The sequence below is a fragment of the Hypanus sabinus genome, chromosome 4, assembly GCF_030144855.1.
Source record: "Hypanus sabinus isolate sHypSab1 chromosome 4, sHypSab1.hap1, whole genome shotgun sequence".
Lineage (NCBI taxonomy): Eukaryota > Metazoa > Chordata > Chondrichthyes > Myliobatiformes > Dasyatidae > Hypanus > Hypanus sabinus.
Window position 1 is genome coordinate 183,386,530 of NC_082709.1, and position 22,125 is coordinate 183,408,654.

General features: G+C 43.4%; 1 protein-coding gene across 9 annotated transcripts in view; it reads right to left on the reverse strand.

The window, feature by feature from the left end:
• nrip1a (nuclear receptor interacting protein 1a) overlaps positions 1 to 22,125 on the reverse strand; it is a 131,184-nt gene that overhangs the window by 73,151 nt on the left and 35,908 nt on the right. Inside the window, exon 2 of one of the 9 annotated variants that reach the window (XM_059968967.1) lies at positions 8,430 to 8,578. The exons of the other annotated variants lie outside the window; for them this stretch is intronic. The gene's annotated coding sequence lies outside the window, so the exon portion shown is untranslated. The remainder of the gene's footprint in view (positions 1 to 8,429; positions 8,579 to 22,125) is intronic. 9 annotated transcript variants of the gene reach the window in all.

A 22,125-nucleotide genomic window follows, 5' to 3' on the forward strand; every position in this document is an offset into this window, starting at 1 on the left:
GTGTGTGTGTGGTGTGTGTGTGTGTGTGTGTGTGTGTGTGGTGTGTGTGGTGTGTGTGTGTGTGTGTGTGTGTGTGGTGTGTGTGTGTGTGTGTGTGTGTGTGTGTGTGTGTGTGTGTGTGTGTGTGTGTGTGTGTGTGTGTGTGTGTGTGTGTGTGTGTGACATGGACTGCACCCTAATACTGTTGATGTGTAAAAAATCTCTGTACATGTAACAGGGACTGTGTCCCATTACTGACTGTAATGGGAACTGCTGTGCAGCAGGGCCTAGGTGTGTAACAGGGTCTGTGTGACTGTGTAACAGAGACTGTGTCCCAGCACTGACCATGTGTGTAATAGTGAGTGTCTCAGCACCGACCATGTGTGTACAGAGACTAAATCAGCATTGACTGTGTAACAGGGACTGTCCCAGCACTGACTGCTTGTGTAACAGGCGCTGTGTGTATACCCAGACTAAGGGTCCGAGCACTGAGTGTGTGTATGCAAATAGGATATGTAACTCTAGCTCAGAATCAGTATCAGGGTATCAGGATCAGGTTAATTATGACTGTCTTGTATGACATGAAATTTGTGAAATACTTTCAATGAGTTAGGACACTTTACACCCTGTTACACTCAATATTGCAAACCTTGGTGAATGTTCTACCATCTCTCAATTCATTCCGTCTTACCCCTCCCTTTCAACCCTCGCCCATTTCTTTCAGACACAAACAAGTGGGGTAGGATCTTTGATGAACCAAGGGCCTGTTCAATACTGAAGAAAGAGGTGATACGTCAGCAAAGCCTGTTTTCTCTCTAAAAGCCAGCAACTGCTCGAAAACTTCAGAGGAAATTCTCCTAAAATATAATTGATAATACTGTAGCCCAGTCTCTGCCTCCTATCTACAACACAGTGAGCTCCCACACAAGGAAATCACTATTTTAATCCCACTGTCTGTTCAGAAATAACTTCTACCTCAGAAATACAAAAGATCAATTCAGAAAGAAAACAGTGAAAATTTAAAAATCCGTCCTTCTGGGAGAAAGATTTTTTATCCTCAGAATTCTGTTGAGACTGAAAGGGAAGGATTTTGGAATAATTTATGCATTACTCAGCAGAAGCTCACAGGAAGCAGTGGAGAGACGTGAAACCCATCCCCACCCTGGCCTGACACCAAGTATTAACACCAACACAAGCAGAGAATAACGTCCCCAGCTTCAGGATAACGCACACTGAAGCAAACGCACATGCTCTAGAGTACGGGATTAAATATCAGAGAGAGAGGGGGGAGAGAGGGAGGGGGCAGGGAAGGGAGAGGGGGAGAGAGGGAGGGGGGCAGGGAAGGGAGAGGGGGAGAGAGAGAAGGGGGAAGAGAGGGAGAGAGGAGGGCGGGGAAGGGAGAGGGGGGAGAGAGAGAAGGGGGAGAGAGGGAGGGGGGCGGGGAAGGGAGAGGGGGAGAGAGGGAGGGGGTGGGAAGGGAGAGGGGGGAGAGAGAGAAGGGGGAAGAGAGGGAGAGAGGAGGGCGGGGAAGGGAGAGAGGAGGGAGAGAAGGGGGAAGAGAAGGGCGGGGAAGGGAGAGGGGGAGAGAGAGAGGGTGGGGAAGGGAGAGGGGGAGAGAGGGGGGAGGGGAGAGAGGAGGGAGGAGAGTGAGAGAGAGAGAGGGGGAAGAGAGGGAGAGAGGAGAGGGGGAGGGAGTGAGATGGAGAAAAAAGGAGAGAGGGCAAGAGAAAAAGAGAGTGGGGCGAGAGAGGAATGGGGAGAAGAGGAAGAAAAGGGGAGAGAGTGAGAGGGGAGATAGAAAGTGGGGGGAGAGAGAGAAGGAATGAGAGGTAGAAAGGGGAGAAGGGGAGGGAAGGAGAGGAAGAGAGGGACAGAGGGAGGGAGAGGGGAGATGGAGAATGTGGGAGAGTGAGGCAAAGGTGTAGGTGGGGAGTGGGGGGGGAGAAGGAGCAAAAGAGGGTGGGAAAGAGGAGTGGTGGGACAGAGGAAGGGAGAGGGGGAGAGTGTAGTGCTAGACACAGGCAAAACAAGGGTATCATCACCATATACTGACACTCTTTTCTTTCCACCTGTCTTGCCGTTTATCATTCTCTCCACTCTCTCTCTAAATCCTTACCTCTCCATGTCTCTTTTCCTCTCTCCTTTCCTCTCTTTCATCTTTCCCTACATCTTTCTCCATCTCCCACTGTGAGCCGTTCTGGTAGACACACTGCACAACAAAGGATGTGGAGACTTTAGAGAAGGTGCAGAAGAGGCTCACCAGGATTCTGCCTTGATTAGAGAGTATTTGCTATATCTCTGGAGCTCCAGAGGCTGTCAGGTGATCTGATAGGAGTATATAATATTATGTGGCTCATAGACATCAAATATTAAAATATTAAAAGAACATGGCTTTAGGATAAGAGAGAGAAAGTTGAAAGGACAGAAGTGAGGCAATCTTCTTTAACACAGAGTGGTAGGTACCTGGGACTTGCTGCCAGGTACATTTTAGGATTGAGGATTTATGATATTTAGACAGAAATATGAACAGAGAGGGAACAAAGAGATTAGCCCTGTGTAGACGCAGATAGGATTAATTAGATTGGCACCATGGTATGTATGAAAATGAGGGCCGAAGGACCTCTTCCTGTGCTACACCATCCTGTGTTCCCACCCCTATCTCGCCTTCTCTCACCCACCTTCCCCTCATCTGGTCTCACCTATCACCTGCCAGCTTGTACTCCTTTCCCTCCCCTCCCTTCTTACTCTGGCTTCTGCTCACTTGCGTTCCAGTCCTGATGCAGGGTCTCAGCTGTCCATCCCTCTCCACAGATGCTGCCTGACCTGCAGAGTTCCTTCAGCTTTTTGTGTGTGTTGCACCGGATTCCCAGCATCTGCAGACTCTCCCCATGTGGGTTTCTTCAGGGAGTTCCAGGTTGCTCGTTCAGTCCAAAGACGTACCGGTTAGTAGGTTAATTGGTCATTGCAAATAGTCCAATTACACCAGGGTTAAATCGGGGCGTGCTGGGTGGCACAGCTTGAAGGAGCAGAGGGGCCTATTCCACACTTTACACACAAAATGCTGGAAGTACTCAGCAGGTCAGAGGGATAACTTAAAGGGGATCAGAGGATGGTGGGTACATGGAATGAGGAGGCAGGTCCAATTACAATGTTGAAAATAAATTTGGACAGGTTCAAGGATACGAGACATTTAGAGAGACATAGGCCAAACAAAGGCGGGGAACTGTCGTGGCTACCTCACTAAATATATTTAACACACAGTTAAATAAGATTTTTGCATAACATGGGGTTTGAGGGTTATCAAGTCAAGTCAGGTCACTTTTTATTGTTATTTCGACCATAACTGCTGGTACAGTACACAGTATAAACGAGACAACGTTTTTCAGGACCATGGTGCTACATGAAACAGCACAAAAATTACACTGAACTACGTGAAAACAGCACAGAAAAAACTACACTACACTACAGACCTACCCAGGACTGCATAAAGTGCACAAAACAGTGCAGGCATTACAATAAGTAATAAACAAGACAATAGGTACAGTAGCGAGCAGTAAGTTGTTGTCAGTCCAGGCTCTGCAAAGGACGGTAAATGAAGCTGAGTTCAGCCATGATGGAGTGGGATTAACAGGCCAGTCATATGACTTGTTTGTTTATTTATTTATTGAGATACTGCATGGAATAGGCCTTTCTGGCCCTTTAGCCGTGCTGCCCAGCAACCCTAAATTTAATCCAGTCTAATCACGGGACAATTTACAATGACTAATTAAGCTACCAACCGGTACAGTTTTGGACCTGTGGGAAGAAACTGGAGCATCCAGAGGAAATCTACACAGTCACGGGGAAAAGGTACAAACTTCTTACAGAGAGCGGCGCAGGAACTGAACCCAGGTCGCTGGTAACGTGAAACATTGTGCTAACCACAACGCCACTAATCCTTGTGTTTTTTACGTTTTTATGTAAATAGGCCATTCACAACAGGGAATCTTGCTCAGCAGTGGCCAAAAGGCTCGTTTCTGTGCTGTGTAATTCTACTCCCTTTTAGATAAGTGGGGGAAAGTTTCGGGGAGATGTCAGAAGTAGTTTCTTTACACAGAGGTGCCTGGAATGCTCTACCTGGGCTGGTGGTGGAGGCAGACACATTCGGGGCGTTTAAAAAACCCTTAAATAGGTGCATGGATGAAAAGGGAAATGGAGTGCAGGTGGGAAGGGTTAGAATATACACAGAACATAATTTTATAGGAAAGCAACATCATCATCAAAAATCCTCACCACCCAGGCCATACTCTTCATGTTTCTGCCATCAGGTAGAAGGCACAAGTCCCTCAGGACTCACAGCACCAGGGTGAAGAACAGTTACTACTCTTCAACCATCAGGCTCTTGAACAAAGAGTCACTTGCCCGGTCATTGAGATGTTCCCACAACCAACGATCTCACTTTAAGGACTCTTGTCATTTGATGTTCTCATTATTTATTGCTATTTATTTATATTTGCATTTGCACAGTTTGTTGTCTTCTGGTTGACATTTCATTGATCCTATTATAGTCACTATTCGGTAGATTTGCTGAGGATGCCCATCAGAAAATGAATCTCAGGGTTGTATGTGGTGCTCTAGTAATAAAAAAAAATTACTTTAAACTTTGAACCTACTCTAAGATCAATCTAACCTTTCCCTCTTACATAACCCTCCATTTTTCTATCATTCATGTGCTCAACCAAGAGTTTCTTAAATGCCCCTAATGTATCTGCCTCTACCCCCACCCCTGGCAGGGTGTTCCACACACCCACCACTCTCTCTGTGTAAAAAAAACATATCTCTGATGTCTCCCCCCGCTATACTTCCTTCAAATATATTTAAATTATCCTCCCTCGTATTAACCATTTCCACCCTTGGAAAGGGTTTCTGGCTGTCCAGGTTGTTCATAGTTAAGACTGATTATGGAGTAGGTTTATATACAACATCATGGACTAAAGGGCCCCTACTGCACTCTACTCTTCTTTATTCTAAATAAGCACTTGTGCTTCTCTGGGCTGATTCATCCAGAGCAACACACACAAAATGCTGGAGGAACTCAGCAGGTCAGGCATTATCCATAGAAATGAGTAAATTGTCAACGTTTCAGGCCGAGACTCTTCTTTGGGACTGAGAAGGAAAGGTGAAGATGCCCCACTCTGACGAAGGGTCTCGGCCCGAAACGTCGACAGAGCCTCTCCTTATAGATGCTGCCTGGCCTGCTGTGTTCCACCACCATTTTGTGTGTGTTGTTTGAATTTCCAGCATCTGCAGATTTCCTCGTGTTAGTTCCCCATTCTAACCTTTTACCTCTTTACACCTGCCTATAAGTTCCCTCTGGGTCCCCTCCTCCTTCTCTTTCTTCTGTGATCTACTCTCCTCTCCTAGCCTTCCTCTCCTGTCCTTGACCCTTCCCACCCACCTGGCTTCACCTATCATCTTCCAACTAGCCTCTATCCTCTCCTTTTTATTCTGGTATCTCCGGTCCCAGAGAAAGGTCTTGGCCAGAAATGTCAACTATTTATTGATTTCTGTAGATGCTGCCTGACCTGCTGAGTTCCTCCAGCAATGTGTGTGTTGCTTTGGATCTGCACTTAGTCATATTTATGAGTAATCATAGCATGAGGTTAACATCCCTCAGTTCTCAGGTGGGAGGAACATTCCCTAAGGTTGAGGTCAGGAAAATGTAACAAAGACAAATAAAGGTACAGAGGACCTATTTGTTTCCTTCCCTTGAACATCTGTGGACCACGTGAGTTTGGACCCTCACCCTTTGCCTGAGAGGGTGGGAGGGAGGGAAAAAAGGAAATTTGTGAGGCTGTGAAAGAAAAATGGAGTGAGGGAGGATGGCGGCAAGCAAAGCAGTTATGACACAAACAGTACTTACACAGCTGAGAATCACACCCTTGAAATATTGACCATGTCAACAGGCTCCCTCACGTGACTTGTGTCATCTAGAACCTGGCAGGAAAGCCACCTTCCCATGACCTTCACCCACACCCCTGCCAGCACAAAACTCTCTCACTGTCTCACCAAGGTCACACAGGCATGGAGTCCTCACCCTGTAAGCTGACTGTAATCTATCAGGCTTAAGCAAGGCTAAAGGTGGTATGGCATTGATAGATACACACACGCACATTTACACACACAGTCTCTCTCATACACAAACACACACACATGCACACACACATACACACACACACACACATTTACACACCCAGTCCCTCTCTCACACACACATTTACACACCTAGTCTCTCTCACACACACACACACAAACACATTTACACACATTCTCTCTCTCACACACACACACACACTCATTTACACACCTAGTCTCTCTCACACACAAACACATTTACACACCCAGTCTCTCTCTCTCTCTCTCTCTCTCTCACACACACACACACACACACACATTATTTCTTTCTCTCTCTCAACACACATATACAGAATCTTTATCTCACATACACAAACACAATCTCACACAGTCAGCTACCCTGTTGAGTAGGGTGAACACATCACAGGTCTAGGATTAATGTACAACAATCACAGTCTGTACACCGCTCCTGACGCTCTCTCATATCCACCCCACAACTCACACAAGCTCTGATCCTGTCAACAACATGGGTCAGATAATTCTGCTGTGACTTACAGTAGGACGGAGGAATATGGAGGGGATGAAGGTGACAGGCACAGAAAACAAGAGGAAAATAAGGGGTTAAGGCAGAAAAGTGGGGGAGAGGGAAGAGGGTAGGGAGAACATGACAGGAGAGAAGAGGGGAAGATGGAGAGAGAGCGAAAGAGACAGATGAGAGAGACAGAGAGAGAGAGAAAGAAATACAGAGTTGTGGTGAGTGAAGTTGTCCACACCAGTTCAGTAGCCTGGTGGTCGAAGGGTAATTACAGCTCCTAACCCTGGTGGTGTGGGAACTCCTTCCCAACAGCAACAGCAACAGTGTGGGATCAAGGGTTCCTGGTAAATTTCAGACAACGTAGAGCAGGAGGAAGACTATGCAATGATTGGACAGAGACATTGCCCCAGGGAAGACTGATGAAGGTCAATCATTGGAACTCCAGAATATCACTGCAGGGCTGCCTGAAAGTACTGTCCTCAACCCAACCACGTACAGCTGCCTCATTAGAGGTCCTCCTTCCGTCATGAGGCTGAAAGAGAGGCATGCCCGCGGATAGCTGATATGTAGGTCAGTTGACAGATCAGACAAACATCTATGGAGGCACAGTGGAGAATATCCCGATCTGGCCCATCACGGCCTAGTATGCAAACACCAATGCCCAGGAATGGAAAGGACTACCGAAAGTGGTGGACGTAGCCCAGTCCATCGCAGGCAAATCCCTCCCCTCCATTGAGCACTCTCACATGGAGCACTGCCACAGGAATCATCCAGCAGCACCCATCATTCAGGCCATGCTCTCTTCTTGCTGCTACCACTGGGAAGGAGGTACAGGAGCCTTAGCTTCCACACCACCAGGTTCAGGAACAGTTACTGCCCTACAACCAAAAAGCTGAACCAGCATGGAAAACTGCACTCACTTCAACACTGAACTGATTCCATAACCTGTGGACTCACTTTCAAGGATTCTACAACACATGTTCAGCACATGTTCTCAATATTTTACTTTTTAATAGAATTTGTACAATTTATCTTCTTTTGAACTTCGCTTGTTTGTCTTTGGTATCCAATAGCTTTTCATAAATGCCATTGCATTCCTTTATTTATCTCTAAATGTCTGCAAGAAAGGTTGTATATAGAGACCTCAGTGGCCACTTTATTAGGTACACCTGTACACCTACTCGTTAATGCAAATATCTAATCAGCCAATCATGTAGCATCAACTCAATACATAAAAGCATGTAGACATGGTCAAAAGGTTCAGTTGTTGTTCAGACCAAACATCAGAATGGGGAAGAAATGTGATTGAAGTGACTTTGACTGGTGCCAGACGAGGTGTTACAACAGTGGTGAGCATCCCTGAATGCACAGTATGTTGAACTTTGAAATGGATTGGCTACAGCAGCAACCCACGTCAAGGAGCACAGGAGGTATATCCACTTGGGTTACCCGGAGAAATCGGCGGTAGTACAACACTGCATTCGAAATGGCCATAGGATTGACTTCTGTGGCACAAAACTACTGTGCCACGCCAATGGGTTTTGGGACCACCTGGTAAAGGAAGCCACTGAAATAAAACTAGAGGAAAAGAATTTTCACAGAGACGAAGATCTCACTCTAAGTAAGAATTGGAATTCAATTGCAAAGAAGGTGGGACAGCGAGAATCTAATTGGATGAAGACTAACCAATCAGGAAGGACGGATTTCCGGGGTTATAAACACCCATGGACAAGACATGCCCAGCATCATCCCTGAAGAAGATGGCAGAGTTTGTCATTGAAACTTCGATAATAATTGATACCTGCACCTGGCTGGAACTCCAAGAAGAGCTTGTTTATCATATCCGCTGGGAAAGAACTAGATCCTCAGAATCAGAATCAGGTTTATTATCACTGGCATGTGACGTGAAATTTGTTAGCTTAGCAGCAGCAGTTCAATGCAATACATAACCTAGCAGAGAAAAAATAATAATAATAAATAAAATTTTAAAATAATAAGAAAATCAATTATTGTACACATATATTGAATGGATTTAAAAAACATGCAAAAACAGAAATACTGTATGTTAAAAAAAATGAGGTAGTGTCCAAAGATTCAATGCCCATTTAGGAATCGGATGGCAGAGGGGAAGAAGCTGTTCCTAAATTGCTGAGTGTGTGCCTTCAGGCTTCTGTACCTCCTATCCTTTTTCGTGTATGTACTTTGATAATAAATTTACTTTGAACTTTACAGAAATCCCTGCTGATCTCAGTTTCAAAGGCTGTGACTACAGATCCCAGACTCTCTACTAATGGAAACATCCTTTCCACATCCACTCAATCCAGACCATCTCCGACAAGAGATTTAATCCAGCTATTGTTGACATTCAACTGTAATACCGTGACTGAGTCACACACAGTCAATACCTACTACAGGAGTTCCCAACCTGCAGTCCATGGACCTCTCAGTTAATGGTTGGGGTCCACGTCATAAAAAAAGTTGGGAACCTCTGGTCTATTGGGTAAGCACTGTGGAAGGACAAACCAAGGTAACATTTCCATCATGAGCGGTAGGGACATGGGAATACTAGAAGCATTACTCTTTGAAACTGGCATCACCATCATCAGCTGCACCAGGCGCATCTCTACAAAACGCTGGAGGAGTTCAGCAGGTCAAGCAGCATCCAAGGAAAGAAATACAGAGCAACGTTTTGGGGCTAGACCCTGCATCAGGACTGGAAAGGAAGGGAGCAGGAGCCAGAATAAGGTGATGGAGGAAAGGTGGGAGCAAAGTTAGTGGGTGGTAGGTGAGAGGGGACAGGTAGGTAGCTGGAGGGGTAGGGGACATGTTGTACAACATCAACATAAAATCTCACTCCAGTATCCAGTACTCTGCTTTATAAAGGCCAAAGTGCCGAAATCTCACTCTGTGACCCTTTGTGCCTATGACGAAATTTCAAGGAGTTATGCTTCTGCATTTGCATGTCCCTTTGTTCTATGCACAGCTCAGCATCCTGCCATTCACTTTATAAGTCTTACCCCGGTTTGTCCTTCCAAAGTGTAACATTTCACAGCTGTCCTGAAGGAGAGTCTCAGCCAGAAACATCGACTGTTTATCCATTTCCATGGACGCTGCCTGACCTGCTGAGTTCCTCCAGCACTTTGTGAGTGTTGCTTCGGGTTTCCAGCATCTGCAGAAGCTCTTCTTTTCAAATTCCATCTGTCATTTTTCAGTCCAGGGATAGATCATTTGCACAAATTGCTGGAGGAACTCAGCAGACTAGGCAGCATCTATTGGAAAGAGTAAACGCCGACTTTTCAGGCCAAGACCTTCACCTGGATGTCACCATATACAGCCCTGAGATCCATTTTCTTGCAGGTATTCACAATAGAACAAAGAAATACAAGAGAATCAGTGAAAAACTAAAAAGACTGATAAGCAACCAATGTGAAAAAGACAAACTGTGCAAATCAAAAAATAAATAAATAATGTTAAGGAAGTGAATTGCAGAAATCATAGGTTGTGGAGTCAGTTCATAGTTGAGGTGAGTGAAGTTCCCATGCAGGTGCTTAACAGCAACCTTGCATTCCTTGTCAGTAAGACCAGGGAAATGATTGTGGACTTTAGGAAGGGGAAATCAAGGGACCACACACCAGTCCTCAGTGTGGGATCAGCAGTGGGATGAGCAATTTCAAATACCTGGGTGTCAACTTATCTGAAGATCTATACTGGGCCAAACATATTGAAGCAATTACAAGGAAGGCACGACAGCAGCTATATTTCATTAGGAGTTTGAGAAGACTTGGCATGTTACCAAAGACTTTTGCAAATTTCTAGAGATGTGTGGTGGAGTACATTCTAACTGATTGCATCACTGGTATAGGTTAATAGGTTCTTAGTCAGGGCAAAGGTTACAGGGAAAAGGCATGAGAATAGGGCTAAGAGGGAAATAGATGAAATGGCGGAACCAATTCTGCCCCTATATGTTATGGTCTTATGGTATGCAGCGGGCACTGCACGGGATCGGAAAAAAACTGCAGAGAATTGTAAACTCAGTCATCTCCATCGTGGGTACTAACCTCACCAGCACTGAGGAAGTCTTCAAAAGGTGATGCCTCAAAAAGGCTGTATTCACCATTAAGGACCCCATCAGGACATGCCCTCTTCTCATTGCTACCATCAGGGAGGAAGTATAGGAGCCTGAAGGCCCACACTCAATGATTCAGGAACAGCTTCTGCCACTCCACCATCAGACTTCTGAATGGGCATCAAACCTCTGTACACTACCTCACTATTTTGTTTTCCCTATTTGCTCTCTTTTTACACTGTTTACTTAATTTAATTTTTATATATATTTCTTATTGTAATTTAATTGTAAGTTAATTAATTTTATATATATATTTATATATATTTCTTATTGTAATTTAATTGTAAGTTAATTAATTTTATTGTAAGTTAATATTATGTATTGTAAAGTATTACTGCCACAAGACAACAAATTTCACAACATATGCTGGTGATATTAAACCTGATTCTGATCCTGATTTTGACCTAAGAGCCTAATGGTTGAAGGGTAGACACTGTTCCTGAACCTGGTGGTGTGGGAATGGCAACAGTTTTGTATGTAAAGTATATTTGCATTTTAGTCTAATTGTCTAGTCCACGTGTCTGTTATCATTAAAATGTTTCTGTCCCTACAAGCAAGCCTCCTTTTCTGTCTGTTTGTGTTGCTGTGACCCTGTGTGCATGTGTGTCGATGTCTGTGTGTACTTATGTAAGTCTTTATCTGTGCCTATGTGCGTATGTGTGTGACTGTGTGTGTCTAAATGTGTGTGTGTGTGCATGTATGTGTGTATGATTTTGTGTGCATGTGTATATATTCCCATATGTATCCATGTGTATGTCTGTATGCATATTTGTGTGTGTGTGAGTGTGATTGTGTGAGTGTGAGTGTGTGTGAGTGTGAGTCTGTGTGTGAGTGTGTGTGTGTCTGTGTGTGTGAGTGTGATTGTGTGAGTGTGTCTGAGTGTGAGTCTGTGTGTGTGTCTGTGTGTGAGTGTGAGTGTGTGTCAGTGTGTGTGTCTGTGTGTGAGTGTGAGTCTGTGTGTGTGTGTGTGTGTGTGTGTGTGTGTGTGAGTGTGAGTCTGTGTGTGTGAGTGAGTGTGTCAGTGTGTGTGTGTGTGTGTGTGTGTGTGTGTGTGTGTGTGTGTCTTGCTTGACTGCATGCAAAGCTCAGGAAGTGCCTGATGTTTCCCAAACTAATCTTCCAATTCCTCTCCATAGGATACAAAGCCTCTTTGAAGTGTTTGAGCAGCAACATTTGCATATTTTATTAATTAAATAATAGACGTCCTTGCAGATGCTCTGTGACTAATTCTTCCAGGAAATAGTGTGAGAGGTTTCTCTCTATCCCTGCACAAAACACACATACAGGCATCACTGCTGCCTGGCTGATTAACTGATTTTCCTTCTGCATCCACCCCCCTCTCTCAGCTCTGCACTTCCTCACTCCCCCTTTCCCCTCCATCACTCTCAGCCCCCTCACCACCTTCCCCTCCTCTCACTCTCTCGCCTGTCTGAGCTGGAGGGCTGAAGGTGGCTCACAATGACCTTGCGCCTTCATGAAGAGCTCAGCAAGAGTCAAGCCGCCTGCAGACAGCACACTCTGCGTTTACCAGACACAAACCTTGAAAGTAAAAGCAAAGGACATTCGGAATCTTTTCAGAGGTTGTTGGATTTCATTCCCTCCCCCACCTTCTCGAATTAAAATTAATCCAATGTCACACTTAACCAGTTCCCTGCCAGAGTTGAGGGAACTCACGGTAAACAGATATTTTATTTAGACATACAGCACAGTACCAGGTCCTTTCAACCCATCGAACCCACACTGCCCAAATAGACCCAAGTGACCAATTAACTTGAAACTGGTAAGTTTTTGGGATGTGGAAGGAAACCAGAACACCCAGAGGATGTATGGGGAGAACGTACAAATTCCTACAGGCAGCGGTGGGAATTGAACCGGGGTCGCTGGTTACCGGACCGCACCGCCCAATGGCTTAGGGATCAGTGTCCCTGCTTAAACTCTTGTTCCAAGGTCATTCGTGGTATTTCCTTTGAAGAAGGCTGACTTGTTTCTGCAAAATGGTGCACAAACACACACATCGTGGGCTGTAGAGGGGCATTCCTGTGCTTTACGTTCTCATACATGCACAATCACACACACACACACACACACACACACACACACACACACAACCACATGTATGTACAAAATGGTGTACACATGGGTACCAAAGACTGATAAGACAAATACACACACACCAATGTGTTGTGGTAGACACAGATACATTAGAGGCATTTAAGAGAGTCTTAGATTCACAAATCTCAGGCTATGCGGGAGGGAAGGGTTAAACTGATATCGGAGTAGGTTAAAAGGTCATAGAGTCACATAAAACTACAGCACAGAAACAGACCCTTCAGCCCTTCTAGTCCATGCCAAACCACAAGCTGCCTTGTTCCATTGACCTGCACCTGAACCAATGCCTCCATACCCCTCCCAACCATGTACCTATCCAAACTTCTCTTAAATATTGAAGTTGACCCTGCATCTACCACTTGTACTGCCCGCTCATTCCACACTCTCACCACCATCTGCGTTTCCCCACAAGTTCCCCTTAAATATTTCACCTTTCACCCATGACCTCTAGTTCTAGTACCAGGCAACCTCAGTGGAAAAAGCCTGCTTGTATTTACCCTGTCTGTACCCCTCATAATTTTATATACCTCAATCAAATCTCCCCTCGATCTTCTGTGTTCCAAGGAATAAAATCCTATTCAATCCTTCCTTATAACTCAGGCCCTCCAGACCAGGCAACATCTTTGTAAATTTCCTCTGTACTCTTGAAATCTTGTTTACATCTGTCCTGGACGTAGGAAATCAAAACTGCACTCAATACTCCAAATGAGGCCTCACCAACTTCTTATACAACTTCAACAATAACATTCCATTTCCTGTACTCAGTACTTTGATCTATGAAGGCCAATGTGCCAAAAGCTTTTATATATACCTGTAAGACGTAATGATCACTAAATATAAAGAGTTCCCTACACAAACTCCTTTCACCTATCCTGTCTCAACCCCTAATTGGGGATCAGGTATTGCCAGATCTCTCGTTGGGACTTCTATGTACTGATTAAGAAAACTTTCCTGAACACATCTGACAAACTCTATCCCATCTAGTCCTTTGACAGTTGGGGAGTCACAGTCAAAAAGGCTACACCCACTCCTCACTTATCTGAATCTCTGTCGTACCTGTAGTGGCTGTAGCTCCCTTCTGGAGTGGGCTACAAGGTTATTGAAACAAAAACCTAATGTTATCTTAGAAATTTCTTCTCCAAGACAGTTAATCTGATCAATCATTCTAGTTGGCCACCCCCACCCCCTCCATCTATTACCTCAATCACTGCACTGTAAACACTTTAATCCATTTTTTATTATGCTGCTTACATTGAAATACATGTATATGCATATTTTATTCCATATCTGCACTTGTAACTTTATTTTTGTACAATTCTTTATTCTATACAATTGTTCAGCTATATACATGTGTATGATTGATAACAATTAAACCTGAACTTTTCTGTATTGCACAGTATTGCTAAAGCAAAACAACAAATTTCACAACATATATCTGTGATATTAAACCTGAGGCTGATTCTAACTTGCTCAGAGTTCAGCTCTATGACTCTATAAAGGGAGGGAGATGGAAAAGCAGAGAGACGTAAAGGGTTAATGCCAGGGTTTAGGAACCGGATGGCTGAAAGGAGCAGAGTGGGTGCAGATATCTCGGGTGTTTACCGGGTCAGAGGAACTCGCAGGACAATGGAGGGACTTGGAAACAATCCGAATTATTTTGGCCCTGGAGCGTTCCCCTGATTAGACATTTGTGACAGTCATTCAGAGGAAGAAACCATACCATCTCATGCAATGCTATCTCGGTGCCCTGACCTTCATTAATAAATAAACACATTTGACCTGCCCGTAAACTTTCCCGCACAAGCCACAGGTAGAACTTAAATTACATCCCTGCACGGATTCTGACATCAGTCCACACAAGTCAACACAAAAAATAGCGTCTGATCAAACAGGAGATTAGACTTTGCAGAAATTGGATTAGACTGGATTAGATGACAATGGGGAGGGAGATCATGTCTGGCTGCGGAGGGGGGGTGGCATAGCTTGTTTGTCTGGAAGCAGTGTTGGCAAGGGAGGGGGCCTCGTGCATCCTCGGTGAATTTTTGTAATTAATGAGCCTCCAGACAGTTTCCACCAGAACTCTCTGGAGGAGATCGCTATTCAAGTTTCAAGGAAGTTTATTGTCATTCTACAAAGTTCAAAATAAATTTATTTATCGAAGTACATACATGTAACATATACAACATAGAACAGTACAGCATAGAAACAGGCCAGTTGGCCCAAAATTTTCTGCTGAATCAGCTAAAGGGCAAATCAAAATCACCCAAACACTAATCCCTACAATCTACATAACGCCCATATCCCTCCATCTTCCTCACATCCATGTACCTATCCAAATATCTCAAAGCCTGGAATGTATCTGCCTCTACCACCGTACCGGGCAGCACATTCCAGGCACCCAACACTCTCAAAGTAAAAATCTTACCCCTCGCATCCCCTTTGAACGTTCCCACCCTCTGGTATTAGACATTCCAACCCTGGGAAACAGATACTGCTTGTCTAGTCTATCTATGCCTCTCGCAATCTTATAAAGCTCTATCACATCTCCCCTCAGCCTCTGGCGCTCCAGAGAGAACGACCCAAGTTTACACAGCTTCGCGTGATAGCACACGCCCTCTGAACCAGGCAGCAGTGTGGTAAAATTCAAAGTTGAAAGTAATATTTATGGTCACGGTACATATACGTCACCACGTACAACCGTGAGATTCTTTTTCCTGTGGGCATACTCAGCAAATCTATAGAATAGTAACTGTGAACAGAATCAATGAAAGAGCAAGAGCATTGAAGATGACAAACTGTGCAAATGTAAATATAAATAAATAGCAACAAAAAACAAGAGCGTGAAATAACAAGATAAAGGGTCCTTAAAGTGAGATCTCTGGCTGTAGGAACATCTCAAAAATGGAGTGCAGCTGTCCCCTTTTGTTCAAAAGCCTGATGGTTGAGGAGTAGTAACTGTTCTTGAAACTGGTGGTGTGAGTCCTGACGGCAGCAACGAGGAAAGAGCACGTCCGAGGTGGTGAGGTTTCCTACAACTGCATTTCATCTGGATGTGCTCAACAGTTAGGAGGGTTTTACTTCTGATGTACCGAGCCGATCCCACTACCTTTTGAGGGATTTTCCATTCAAAGGCGTTGGTTCCCATACCAGGCCATAATGCAGCTAGTCAATACAGTTCCCACTACACACCTACAGAAATCTATCAAGGTTTTTGATGACATGCCGAATCTCCACAGACTCCAGAGGAAGTCGAGGTGGTGCCATGCTTTCTTTGCAATTACATTAAAATAATGGGTCCAGGTCAGGTCCTCTGGGACAGTGACGCCCAGGAACATAACCCTCTTACAGCCCTGCGATTAATTTTCTTATGGACATACTCAATAATTCCAATAACTATAATACAATCAATGAAAGACCACACCAACTTGGGTGTTCCACCAGAGTGGCAAACACACAAACTGGGAAAATGTGTAAAGAATGAATAAATAAATAAATTAAATAAATAAGCAACTTAGTATACAAGTGTAAATGAGAATGAAATGATTTTTACTTCTGATCCGATACGGGCATGAAAAGACACAATAAGCATAAGAAACACAATAAAACAAAATACAAAACAACCTGTAGAACACAATGTACAAGTAACTGTTGAGTGTGGCCATGTCTACATAAGAATAGCCTATATACTTCGTGACATCTTATTAGGTAGACCTGCACAGTAATGGCAATATCTAATCAGCCAACCATGTGGCAGTAACTCAAGGTTCAAAGTTCAAATGAAATTTATTATAAACATACAGATATGTCACCATATAGAACCCGGAGTTTCATTTTCTTGCGGGAGTGCTCAGTAAATCCAAGAAATATAATAGAATCAATAAAAGACCACACCCAATAGGATAGACAAACAAGCAATGCACAAAAAGCATACAGATACAATCAAGAGGTTCAGCTGTTGTTCAAGCAAAACGTAAAAATGGGGAAGAAATGTGATCTAAATAACTTTGGCCATGGAATGATTACTGGTGCCACATGGGATGATTTGTTTATTTCAGAAACTGCTGATCTCCTGGGATTTTTGAGCACAACAGTCTCTAGAGTTTACAGAGAATGGTGAGAATAACAAAAAAAATCATCCAGCGATTGGCAGTTCTGTGGGTGAAAATGCCTTGTTAATGAGAGAGGTCAGAGGAGAGTGGCCAGACTGGTTCAAGCTGACAGGAAGGCAACAGTAACTCAAGTAACCACGCGTTACAACAGCGGCGTGCAGAAGAGCATTGTAAGATTTGGAGATTGTAAATATGGCTGAGTGGTGCCACAACAACAACCTCTCACTCAATGTCAGCAAGATCAAGGAAATGACTATTGACTTCAGGAAGAGGAAACCGGAGGTCCCTAACCCAGAAGTGGAAAGAGTCAGTAACTTTAAGTTCCTCAGTGTTATCATTCCAGAGGATCTCTCCTGGGCCTAGCACATAAGTGAATTATGATGAAAGCTCTGCAGTGTATCTACTTTCTTCGAGATTTGTAAAGATTCGGCACGACATCTAATACTTTGACAAACTTCTATGTATGTGTGGTGAAGAGCAAATTGACTGGTTGCATCACAGTCTGATATGGAAACACCAATGCCATTGAATGGAAAATCCTACAAAAAGTAATGAATTTGGCCCAGTCCATCACGGGTAAAGCCCTCCCCACCACTGAGCACATCTGTACAGAGTGCTGTTACAGGAAAGCAGCATCCATCATCAGGGACCCCCACCACTAAAGTCATGTTCTCTCCTCACTGAAGCCATCAGGAAGGAAGTACAGGAGCCTCAGGACTCAGTTATTTGCCCTCAGCCCTCAGGCCCTTGAAACAAAGGAGACAACTTCATTCAACTTCACTTGCCCCATCACTGAACTGTTCCCTCAACCTATGGACTCACTTTCATAGACTCGTCATCTCATGTTCTCGAGACTTATTGCTTATTTCCTTTATTACAATTGTTTTTTTTTCCTCTCTCTTTTGTATTTGCCATTTGTTTTCTTTTACACATCAGTTGTTTGCTTGTTGGGTGCAGTCTTTCATTAATTCTATTCTGTCTCTTTGACTTACTGAGTATGCCTGCAAGAAAACAAATCTTTTTGCTGTATATGGTGACAATATAAGTACTTTGATAATAAATTTACTTTAAACTTTGAACAGATGTACTATGGAGAGCATTCTAACTGGCTGCATCACAGTTTGGAATTGGGGGGGGGGGGCACTGCGCAGGATCAAAGTAAGATGCGGAAGTTGTGAAGTCTACTCCACCATGGGCCCTAGCTTCCTCAACATCTAGGGTATCTTTAAGGAGCAATGCCTTTAAAAGGTGGCATCCATCATTAAGGATCCCCCATTTCCCAAGACATCCTGTCTTCTCATTACCACCATCAGAGGAGGAGGTACAGAAACAGAACCCTGAAGAAAGGCACACACTCAGTGATTCAGGAACAGTTTCTTCCCCTCTGTCATCAGATTTCTAAATGGACACATTTTGCTCTTTTCCTTTTTGCACTACTTATTTAACATTTTATATATACACACACACTTCTCACTGTAATTCACAGATTTGATTATTATATATTGCATTGTACAAAATATGCTAGTGATATTAAACCTGATTCTAATTCTGTTAAACACGTCGAACCTTGAGGTGGTTGGGCTACAGCAGCAGAAGATCACCAACATACACTCAATGAAGATGTACCTAATAATGTGGCTAGTAAGTCTATAGCACACCTAAGTACAACCATGGCAACAAAGGTCTTGATTGCGGTATGTTGTACCGTGAACTCTATACCCACCACTATTATTGAGCAACTTAATTAAAAGTAAAATAAAATATGGCGTTCAAGTCAAGTCAAATCAAGTTTATTGTCATTTATCTGTATACATGTATACCGTCCAATGAGACAATGGTTCTCCAGTCCAGGGTATAGAGCACAGTGGTACACGTGACACGCATATACACAATAACTTATAATGAAGTAAGGATGAAATCTACAGATGGATTACACATAAATAAACAAACAAAAGTGAATAAATTCAATATTGTAAAGTACAGAACAGATTAACAGGTGACACTTTGAATGTGATGTGGCAGGGAGTTCAGAAGCCTCATGGCCTGGGGGAGAATGCTGTTTCCCGATCCCGACTATTCTTGTTTTTATGTATTGGAGTCTCCTGGCTAATGGCAGGAAGACTAAGAGGATGCTGATGGTCCTGCGTACAGAGCACTCCTGATAAATGTCCCTGGTGGACGGTAGGGAGCCCCCGATAATCCTCTCACTGCCCTCACAGTCCAAGAGCGAGAAGCAAGCCAGTTCAAAACCTGCCTGGCGAACAGGAAACAAATGATGATGGCCAATATACACTTTACAGTTAGGAAGGCTGTTTACAGTCAACCTCAGCACCAGATCCCTTGTGGGGAATATCAACAACTCAGATTAAAATGTATGGGACATGATCAAAAAGTTTGCAGATGATACAAAATCTGGTCATGTGATTGAAAGAAAACAGCAAAGAAAGCTGTAGACATCAGAATGTATTGTTGCCTGCTTCAGAGATTGGCAGTACAATTCAATCCAGTGATCCATTTGGAGAGGAGAATCTATGTTAGGTGAGACTACAACCAGAAGTCATAGGTCAAGGTAGAAAGGTGAAATGTTTCAAGGGACCATGAGGGTAAACTTTTTCACTTAGATGGTTGTAAGGGTGTTGAATGAGCTGCCAGTGCAAGTGGTGCACGTCAGCTCGATTTCAACATTGAGGCAAAGTTTGGATAGGTACGTGAACAGTAGGGTTATGGAGGCTTTGGTCATGGTGCAAGTTGATGGAGTAGTCGGTTTAAATGATTTTGGCATGGACTAGAAGGGCCAAATGGCATGTTTCTATGTTGTACTCCTCTATGACTCTAATGCACAAAAAAAGTGTAGAGAAACAGAGGGATAGGGAAGCAGTACAAAGATCCCGTCATTTGGATAAGAATCCATGAGGGTACATGGCTGTTTGGATCAAGGTACAGAATCTAAGAGTTTGTAAAGTACAAACTTTACAGCACCAGTGCTCACCAAATTGGGTTCGATTGCCACCACTCACCGTAAGGTGTGTGTATGTTTTTCCCATCCGTGGTTCTCAATCTTGTCCAGCTTGTGGCCCAATTGTAACTTTTATTTACCTCTATGGCCCCCACCCGCCATAGTCTCCACTAGTTGCTAAAGTTTTTCTTTTAAGTCAACTGTATTAATTATTCTAATACACAGACAATATTTATGCTTTAATGGGTTATAGGTGTTACTGTAAATTAAATATAATGTTACGGGTGGATATGAAAATAAAATTATTTCAAAACAATCTGAATAGGATAGAGGCTCAGTGAGCCGGCCTGCAGGGAGTGAGCGGTGCTTTGTGCGTGGTCAAGCAGGAGCAGGGATAGCGACTGACGTGCCACACCTCCCTCCCCAATACACACAGGCTAAGCTATTTTGCTGCCTCTTTTCTATCGTCTATCTTCCCATTCATTTCATTCCAAAGTCCAATTAATTTATGAACATATATTAATTTACCTTTTTATATATTTCAGCAATATTTCATAAAAAAGCAAACTTATCGTAGCCCATTCAAAAACTCCTGTGCCCCCCCCCCCACCCCCCCAGTTTCTTGTATTTTTTTACTTATAGCCCCTACAAAATCCGGCATGGCCCACGTTGAGAACCTGTTCCTCTTGACCATGCGGATTTCTTCCAGGTGTTCCGGTATCTCCAACATTCCGAACGTGTATGGTTAGGGTTAGTGAGCTGCAAAGTCGGCATTGGAAGCATGGCAACACTTGCGGCCTGACCCAGCACAATCCTCACTGATTTGACGCATTTCACGTATACTTCAAAGACATGTGACAAATAAAGCTAATCTCTTCAATCTCCCACTCTATTCTTCAGGCACCATCTCATTTAGTCAGTGTGAATGGGCTGTTTGGCTGATTATCTTGACCCAACCTAGCCTCACCTTGTCTGTGCTCTCTATCCAACACTTCTCTCCTTTTCACTCCTGTTAGCACTACCTTTCCATTGCCCCCCTCTTCTCCTCTCTTTTTCCCATCTGCTACTCTCTATCTTCCCTTTCCCTCTCCATCCAAGTAAATTCTACTGTGCCAACATGCAGAACCATCCAAAATCATCCATCCCAAGGATCCCCACCATCCAGGCCAGGTCCCTTCTCACTGCTGCCATCAGGAAGGAGACACAGGAGCATCAGGACCAACACCACCAGGTTCAGGAAGAGTTATTATCCTTCAACCAACAGGCTACTGAACGAGCATGGATAACTTCAGTCACCTCAACAGTGAACACAACCCACAGACTCACTTTCAAAGAGATCTCAATATTATTTACTTTTTGACTTACTTATTATGTTCATTTTTTTCTCGACTAAAGCTGGTAAAACCTGAGGTACGGGCATAGCTAGTAACTTTCAGACTATTCTAGTGGTGTTTAGTATTGTGGCTTTCTGGAGATTTACATAAATATTGCTGTGTAGCAATAATTGTTTAATGTTAGTGTGTAGTGACTTCTGGATGATACCAGTTGTAGATATTACTATTGAGACAATGTATACCCCATTCATGTTCCATAGTCTTTCAATTTCCTCTTTTAATTCAGCATATTTCTGGTGTTTTTCATTTATTGATTTCTGTAAATAATGTTCGTTTGAAATGGCTATATCTATTAAGCAAGTTGTTCTTGCTTGTTTATTCTGTATTATTATATCCATATGGTTATTATGAAAAGTCCTATCGGCAAAAACAAATCAGCCATAATATAATTTGTGGGACTCTGCCTCTAAAAACTGGATCAGGTCTGTTTTTTTTACAGTACAGAATGGTTTCTTTTATGAGTTTGTATTTTAAAGCAAGATTTAGATAAATGATGGCTGCTACTTGATTGTGCCTGATTGTGTTAAACCACTACAGGATCCTGTAATGTGTTGGATTGTTAATATTATTATTATTTATATTTGCACAGTTGGTCTTCTTTTGCACATTGATTAGCATTTTTACAGTCTGTGTGCTATTTTTCATTATTCATTGTACTGTAAATTCCCACAAGAAAATGAATCTCAGGATAGAATATGGTGACATACACATACTTTGATAATAGATTTGCTTTAAAGAGCCATATGAAGAAGCCAAAACATTTAACACAAATTCAAGACATACCAAAGCAAGTCCAGCTAGTG